Below are 8,788 nucleotides of genomic sequence, written 5' to 3'. Positions count from 1 at the left end.
CCTTGGATTTTCCAGCCCTGCCGGGGATTGTGAAAATAAATCTTGTTCTTCAATTGCCGGTCTACCGCAATCTAATCCTTCCCCGAAGGCCAGTCGGCTTGGAGATGAGATCACTTTATTCAGTTCACTCAATTGCATTTACTGGGAGCTTACTCTGTGCAGAGCACTGTACTAAGCGCTTGGGAGAGTATGAAACAACAATAAATAAGCACATTCCTTGCCCACAAAGAGCTGACAGTCTAGAGGAGTGGAGACAGATATCAATACAAATAAATAAAATGACAGATATGAACATAAGTGCTGTGGGGCTGGGACAAGGGGGAAGAGCAAAGGAAGCAAGTCAGGGAGGGTTGAGATCCTGGCTAGCAGGAGACCTCTTACGATGGTCAGTCAGTCAATAGTATTTTTAATAATAATAATAATAAATAATAATGGTATTTGTTAAGTGCTTACTATGTGCCATGCACTGTTCTAATCGCTGTGGTAGATACAAGGTAATCAGGTTGCCCATGTGGGGCTCACCATCTTCACCCCTATTTTACAGATGAGGTAACTGAGGCAGAGAAGTTAAGTTACTTGCCCAAAGTCACACAGCTGACAAGTGAGAGAGCCGGGATTAGAACCCACAATCTCTGACTCCCAGCGCTTACTGTGTGCAGAGCACTGTACTAAGCACTGGGGAGAGTACAACAGAACAATTGAATAGACGCAGCATGACATAGTGGATAGAGCACAAGCCTGGGAGTCAGAGGTTATGGGTTCTAATCCCGACTCTGGCACATGTCTGCTGGCTGATTTTAGGCAAATCACTTCACTTCTCTATGCCTCAGTTACCTCATCTGTAAAATGGGGATTGAGACCGTAATCCCCATGTGAGGCAGGAACTGTGCCCAACCTGATTTGCTTGTACCCACCCCCCCCAGTGCTTACTACAGTGCTGGACACACAGTAAGCACTTAACAAATACCATCATCATCATTATTCTTATTATTAATATCAATAAACAGACACATTCCCTGTTCAGAGTGAGCTGGAGGACACTAACGGGGAGGAAGTGAAAATAGGATAGTCTGTTAGACTAGTCTGTTTTGGAGAGAGTTTCTCAGGGGAAATGGTTTCGGCCTCAGACATCAAGGGTCGTGGCATGAAGAACCGCCCCCTCCCCTGCCCATAACCTGGTCCAGGATCCCTGAAGTCTGTGCACAGACCTCACTGGCCTCCTTGCTGACCTCCCTGCCTCCTGCCTTTCCCCTCTCCAGTCTGTATGTCACTCTGTTGTCTGGATCATTTTTCTAAAACGTCAATCGTATTTAATAATAATCATAATTGTGGTATTTGTTAAATGCTTGCTTTGTGCCAAACACTGTTCTAAGCACTGGGGTAGAGTCAAGGTAATCAGGTTGGACACCGTCTCTATTCCACAGGGGGCTCACAGTCTTCAACCCCATCAGGTGAGGTGACTGAGGCCCAGAGAAGTGAAGTGATTTGCCCAAGGTCATATAGCAGGCATGTGGCACAGTTGGCATTAGAACCCACATTCTCTTACTCCCAGGCCCGTGTTCCTTCCAGTATACCATGCTACTTCCATTTACTGAGTGCTTACTGTGTGCAGAGCACTGTACTAAGCACTTGGGAAAGAATGAAACAACAATAAATATACACATTCCCTGACCACAGTGAGTTTAGAGGGGGAGAGAGACATTAATAGAAGTAAATAAATTACAGATCTGTACATAAGTGTACATAAAGTGTACTGTATATAAAACTCCTCACTCTCAGCTTCAAGGCTCTCCATCACCTCGCCCCCTTCTACCTCACCTCCCTCCTTTCCTTCTACAGCCCAGCCCGCACCCTCAACTCCTCTGCCGCTAACCTCCTCACTGTACCTCATTCTCGCCTGTTTCGCCGTCGACCCCCGGCCCACGTCCTCCCCCTGGCCTGGAATGCCCTCCTTCCGCACATCCGCCAAGCTGGCTCTCTTCCTCCCTTCAAAGCCTACTGAGAGCTCACCTCCTCCAGGAGGTCTTCCCACACTCAGCCCCCTCCTTCCTCTCCCCCTCCCCATCCTCCCACCCTACCTCCTTCCCCTCCCCACAGCACCTGTATATATGTTTGTACAGAGTTATTACTCTATTTTACGTGTACATATTTACTATTCTATTTATTTTATTTTGTTAATACGTTTTGTTTTGTTGTCTGTCTCCCCCTTCTAGACTGTGAGCCCGCTGTTGGATAGGGACCATCTCTATATGTTGCCAACTTGTACTCCCTAAGCACTTAGTACAGTGCTCTGCACACAGTAAGCGCTCAATAAATACGATTGAATGAATGAATAAGTGCTGTGGGGCTGGGAGAGAGGGTGAATAAAGGGAGCCTCTTTACATCAAACTCCTTCCCAACAGCTCTAAGGCAGTCAATCTGCAATTTCCCTCCTACCTCTTTTCATTCCTTCTCCCACTAAAATCCAACCCACACACTTTGCTCCTCTGACACCAACTTACTTCACTGTTCCTAAATCTCATCTCTCTCTGCATCAACCTCTTGCTCTCACCCTCCCTCTTGAAACTCCCTCCCATTCTTATCTGACAGACCACCACTCTTCTCCACTTAAAAATAATAATAGCATTTGTTAAGCGCTTACTACATGTCAAGCACTGCTCTAAGCGCTGGGGTAGTTACAAGCTAATAAGGTTGTCCCACGTGGGGCTTACAGTCTTAATCTCTACTTTACAGATGAAGTAACTGAGGTACAGGGAAATTACATGGCTTGCCCAAGGTCACACAGCAAACAAGTGGTAGAGCCAGGATTAGAACCCACATCCTCTGACTCCCAATCCAAGGCTCTTTCAACCAAGCCACAAAAACACTCTTCAAAATATACCTCCTCCAGGAAGCCTTCTCTCATTTCCTTCCCATTGTATCACTTATGCATTCATTCATTCAATCATATTTTATTGAGCACTTACTGTGTGCAGAGCACTGTCCTAAGCACTTGGAAAGTACAATTTGGCAACAGATAGAGACAGTCCCTACCCAACAGCAGGCTCATAGTCTAGAAGGGGGAAATAGACAAAAAAACAATAGATGGATGTCTATATCATCAAAATAGATAAATAGAATTAGAGATATATACATTATTAATAAAACAGATAGAGTAGTAAATATGTACAAATGTACACAAGTGCTGTGTACATTTGTACATATTTGTGCTGTGGAGAGGGGAAGGGGGTTGGGCAGAGGGAGGGAGTGGGGGAGATGGGGCGGGGAGGAGGAGCATTCATTCATTCAATCATTCAATTGTACTTATTGAGCACTTACTGTGTGCAGAGCACTGTACTAAGCGCTTGGGAAGTACAAGTTGGCAACATATAGAGACGGTCCCTACCCAACAGTGGGCTCACAGTCTAGAAGGGGGAGCAGAGAATAAAAGGGAGGGTCAGTGTGGGAAGGCCTCTTGGAGGAGGCGAGCTCTTAGTAGGGTTTTGAAGGGAGGACGAGAGCTAGTTTGGCAGATGTGTGGAGGGAGGGCATTCCAGGCCAGAGGAAGGACGTGGGCCCAAGATCGACGACTGGACAGGCAAGAACGAGGCCCAGTGAGGAGCTTAGCAGCGACAGAGGAGTGGAGGGTGTGGGCTGGGGTGGAGAAGGAGAGAAGGGAGGGGAGGTGCATTTGAGTGCATAACCCTTAACGTCTCACCTAACCCCCTTCCCCCCCACCCCACAACCCATAAGTACACAACTTTAAACTCTGTTCCTTTCCCTTGTCTTATACTGTCGACCCATAGTGATGCCAAAAAAACATCTCTCCCAGAATGACCCGCTCTCCATCTGCCATCTTTCTGGTAGTGGATCCATATTGTTCTCTGGGGAAAAATCCAGAAGTGGTTGACCATTGCCTTCTTCCACGCAGTAAACTTGAGTCTCGGCCCTCGACTGTCTCCCAGCACAGGGGAGTCTTGACTTGTAGCAGATGGCCTGCCACTCGTTAGCCATTGCCCAAGCCAGGAATGGCATGGACAGTACTCTGCTTGACTCTCCCTCCCATAGTCGAGACTGGTAGAGGACTGGGGACTCTCCAGGTGCGACCCTGAGAGGGTATTCCTTTCCTTACCTGTGATTTATTTCAGCTCTGAAACCATCTGCTAGATTGTAAACTCCTCAGGGGTGGGGATCATATCTCCTAATTTTTTTAATGGCATTTATTAAGCGCTTACTATGTGCAAAGCACTGTTCTAAGCACTAGAGAGGTTACAAGGTCATCAGGTTGTCCCACGGCAGGCTCTCAGTCTTCATCCCCATTTTACAGATGAGGGAACTGTGGCACAGAGAAGTTAAGTGACTTGCCCAAAGTCACAGAGCTGACAATTGGTGGAGATGGGATTTGAACCCATGACTCTGACTCCAAAGCCCGGGCTCTTTTCCACTGTGCCACCTGCTTCTCTATTGCACTGTCCCGAGGCCTAAGTAGAGTTCTCTGCTCTGAATCGGCCCTCTGAAAATTCCATTCATTGACGTTTTTCAAGAGCAACCTACTGTTTTCAGAGCATTTTAGGAGAGTTTGTCCATGTAATCACCGTCCTTGAGGAACTTACTACTGTTTGAAGAGCACTGTACTAAACTTGGGATCGTACGATAGTAGACGTGATGACTGCCTTCAAGGAGATTGCAATCCTCTGTTTGCAGAGCATTGCCCTAAGCTTGGGAAAGTACAATAGTTAAACATGATGCTTGCCCACAAGGAGATTTCAATCTTCTGTTTGCAGAACACTATACTAAACTTAGGAGTCAACTGTATTTCTTGAGCACTTACTTTGTGCAGATGACTGTACTAAACGGTTGGGAAAGTATAAGACTGTGAGCCCATTGTTGTATAGGGACCGTCTCCATAAGCTGCTGACTTGTACTTCCCAAGCGCTTTGTATAGTGCTCTGCACACAGTAAGCACTCAATAAATATGATCGAATGAATGAATACAATACAGCAATAATCAGACAGATTCCTTGCCCACAATTTTCTTAAAGTTTAGAGAGAAGCATATCATAGTAGATATGATGCCTGCCCCCAAGGAGAAGCAGTGAGGCTTAGTGGAAAGAGTATGGTCTTGGGAGTCAGAGGTCATGGGTTCTAATCCCAACTCTGCCGCTTGTCAGCTGTGTGACCTTAGACAAGTCACTTAACTTCTCTGTGCCTCAGTTACCTCATCTGTAAAATAGGGATGAAGACTGTGAGCCCCACATGGGACAACCTGATTACCTTGTTTCTACCCCAGCACTTAGAGCAGTGCTTGGCACATAGTAAGCGCTTAACAAATACCAACATTATTATTAATAATAATTATAAAGCTGCCCTAATACTTATGATTGCTGCCCTTTTGGAGGACACTAAAATCAATTATAGCCATACTCTAATGTATTGTTTTTTATAGCACTTGCTAATAATAATGATAATAATTGTGGTATTTGTTAAGCACTTACTGTGTGCAAAGCACTGTTCTAAGCTCTGGGGTAGCTATAAGGTCAACAGGCTGACCCACGAGGGGCTCACAGTCTTAATTCCCATTTTACAGATGAGGTAGCTGAGGCACAGAGAAGTTAAGCGACTTGCCCAAGGTCACAAGGTGGTAAGTGGCGGAGTCAGGATTAGAACTCACATCCTCTGATTCCCAAGGCTGCACTCTTTCCACTAAGCCATGCTCCTTTTACTATGTGCCAGGCACTGAACTAAGCACTGTGGTGATTGGGTTGGACACAGTTCCTGCCCCACATAGGGCTCACAGTCTTAATGCTCTTTTTACATACATGGTAAATGAGGCCCAGAGAAGCAAAGTGACTCGCCCGAGGTCACTCAGCAGACAAATGGCAGACCAGGGATTAGAACCCAGGCCCTCTGAAGGCCTGGGCTCTTTCTAGTAGGCTGTATTGTTCCTGACTGATTGAGAAATGGGTTCCAGGATTAATAATAATAATAACAATAATAATAATAATGATGGTATTTGTTAAGCGCTTACCAAGCACTGAACCAAGCACTGGGTTAGATACAAGGTAATCAGATTGTCCCACATGGGATTCACAGTCTTAATCTCCATTTTACAGATGCAATAACTGAGGCCCAGATAAGTTAAGTGGCTTGCCCAAGGTCACATAGCAGACAAGTGGTGAAGGTGGGATCAGAACCCACGTCCTCTGACTCCCAAGCCAGGGCTCTTTCCACTAAGCCATGCTGCTTCTCTTGATTACCTTGAAACCTGATTACTTTGTATCTACCCCAGCAATTAGAACAGTGCTTAGCATATAGTTAGAGTTTAACAAATACCGCAATTATGATTATTATTATGTCCAAGGTCACACAGCTGACAAGTGACAGAGCTGGGATTAGAACCCAGGACCCTGTCCTTTCCAAACAGCATGGTTCAGTGGAAAGAGCCCAGGCTCTGGAGTCAGAGGTCATGGGTTCAAATCCCGGCTCTGCCAACTGTTAGCTGTGTGACTTTGGGCAAGTCATTTCACTTCTCCGGGCCTCTGTTACCTCATCTGTAAAATGGGGATTAAGACTGTGAGCCCCTTGTGGGACAACCTGATCACCTTGTAACCTCTCCAGTGCTTAGAACAGTGCTTTGCACATAGTGGTTAATACATATTATTATTATTATTATTATTATTATTATTATTATTATTATTATTATCTGGTCTCTCGTAGAAGAAGCTGGCCTAGAGTCACAAGGCTGATCTGCAGGTGGCAGCAAAAACCGAGGCTAAAGGATGGAATCGACCAACACCCAATTGATTCAATCCAAACCCACAGAAGATAGAATTTGAGTGGAACGGGCAGAGGAGAGGAAATTAGAGAAGTCTGTCCCTGTTCCCAGCTAATCTGGAATTGCTCAGGACACAGAGTCCTGAAAAGGTACATCCTTGATTGATTGTGGAATGACTGATCGCTTCAGGAAAGTGGACCACTGCCATTCCTCTTCATTCATTCATTCATTCAATCGTATTTACTGAGCGCTTACTGTGTGCAGAGCGCTATACTAAGTGCTTGGGAAGTACAAGTTGGCAACATATAGAGACGGTCCCTACCCACCAGTGGGCTTAAAGTCTAGAAGGGGGGGACAGACAACAAAACAAAACATATTAACAAAATAAAATAAATAGAATAAATATGAACAAATAAAATAAATAAATAAATAGAGTAATAAATACGTACAAACATATACACATATATACGGGTGCTGTGGGGAGGGGAAGGAGGTTGCTAACTTGTACTTCCCAAGCGCTTAGTACAGTGCTCTGCACACAGTAAGCGCTCAATAAACATGATTGATTGATTGAGGTAAGGTGGGGGGGTGGGGAGGGGGAGAAGGGGGCGAGATTGTAGCGGGCAAACAACAGAACAGCACCCTCTTTCTATCATTCATTCATTCATTCAATCATATTTATCGAGTGCTTACTGTGTGCAGAGCACTGTACTAAGCGCTTGAGAAGTACAAATCATTAACATATAGAGACGGTCCCTACCCAACAACGGGCTCACGGTCTGGAAGTGGGAGACAGATAACAGAACAAACAAAACAGAACAGAACAAAGCAAGTAGACAGGCATAGACATCAGTAGATAAGTAGACATTAGAATAAATAGAATTATAGCTATATACACATCATTAATAAATTAGAGTAATAAATATGTACAAATAGAGTAATAAATATGTACAAATATATACAAGTGCTGTGGGGAAGGGGAAGGAGGTAGGACTGTGGGGAGGGGAGGAAGAGCAGGAGAGGAAAAGGAGGGAGCTCAGTCTGGGAGCCTCTAGGAAGGCCTCCTAGAGGAGGTGAGCATTCAGTAGGGCTCTGAATGGAGGAAGAGAGCTAGTTTGGCAGATGTGTGGAGGGAGGGCATTCCAGGCCAGGGGAAGGACGTGGGCTGGGGTTCGATGGCAGGACAGGTGAGAACAATGCCCAGTGAGGAGGTTAGTGGTAGAGGAGTGGAGGCTGTGGGCTGGGATGGAGAAGGAGAGAAGGGAGGTGAGGTAGGAGAGGGCAAGGTGATGGACAGCCTTGAAGCCGAGAGTGATGAGTTTTTGCTTGATTCTAAGGTTGATAGGCTACCACCGGAGATTTTTGAGGAGGGGAGTGACGTGCCCAGAGCGTTTCTGTACAAAGGTAATCCGGGCAGCAGAATGAAGTATAGACTGAAGCAGGGAGAGACTGGAGCCTCTATGACTTGGGGAAGAAATTTGTGTGGTCTCTGACAGGTCCAGGCTGCAAATGCCAACTTCCCTAAAGATTTCAGTCGCATTTGGGTTTGTTTTCTTCCATGTTTCTCTGTGAAAATGCAGAAAAATTCCAAGTTAGTGCTTTCCCAAATCAAAATTAATTGTTGAACATAGGCAACGTGCTCCGCTAGGTGCATGGGAAAGGACAATAGAGTTAGTGGGCACCGATCCATCCCTGCCCTGGAAGAGCGTACAGTCTAGGAGGAGATTATCAATCAATCAATCAATGGTATTTATCAAGCGCTTATTATGTGCCTAGCAATGTATTGAGCACTTGGGAGAGTACAATACAACAATGAACAGTCATATTCCCTGCCCACAACGGGCCTAGAGGAGGATAGACAGACATGAATTCAAATAAATAAAATGACAGATATGTACATAAGTGCTGAGGGTCTGGGGGCTGGGAAGAGCAAAGGGAGTGAGTCAGGGCATTGAGGAAGGGAGTGGAAGGTGAGGATAAATGGGTCTTAGTCAGGGAAGGCCTCTTGGAGGAGATGGGCCTTCAATAAGGCTC

At 45.6% G+C, this 8,788-nt stretch overlaps 1 non-coding gene across 1 annotated transcript; it reads right to left on the bottom strand.

The window, feature by feature from the left end:
- Positions 1 to 3,959: 3,959 nt before the first annotated feature.
- On the bottom strand, positions 3,960 to 4,097 carry LOC119927474. The gene has a single exon (XR_005450473.1). It is a non-coding gene; the product is annotated as a small nucleolar RNA SNORA7 (small nucleolar RNA).
- Positions 4,098 to 8,788: the final 4,691 nt, after the last annotated feature.

Source organism: Tachyglossus aculeatus, chromosome 4 (genome assembly GCF_015852505.1).
Source record: "Tachyglossus aculeatus isolate mTacAcu1 chromosome 4, mTacAcu1.pri, whole genome shotgun sequence".
NCBI classification, from domain to species: domain Eukaryota; kingdom Metazoa; phylum Chordata; class Mammalia; order Monotremata; family Tachyglossidae; genus Tachyglossus; species Tachyglossus aculeatus.
Note: the sequence above shows the minus strand (reverse complement) of the source record. Positions and strands in the feature narration are given on the sequence as shown.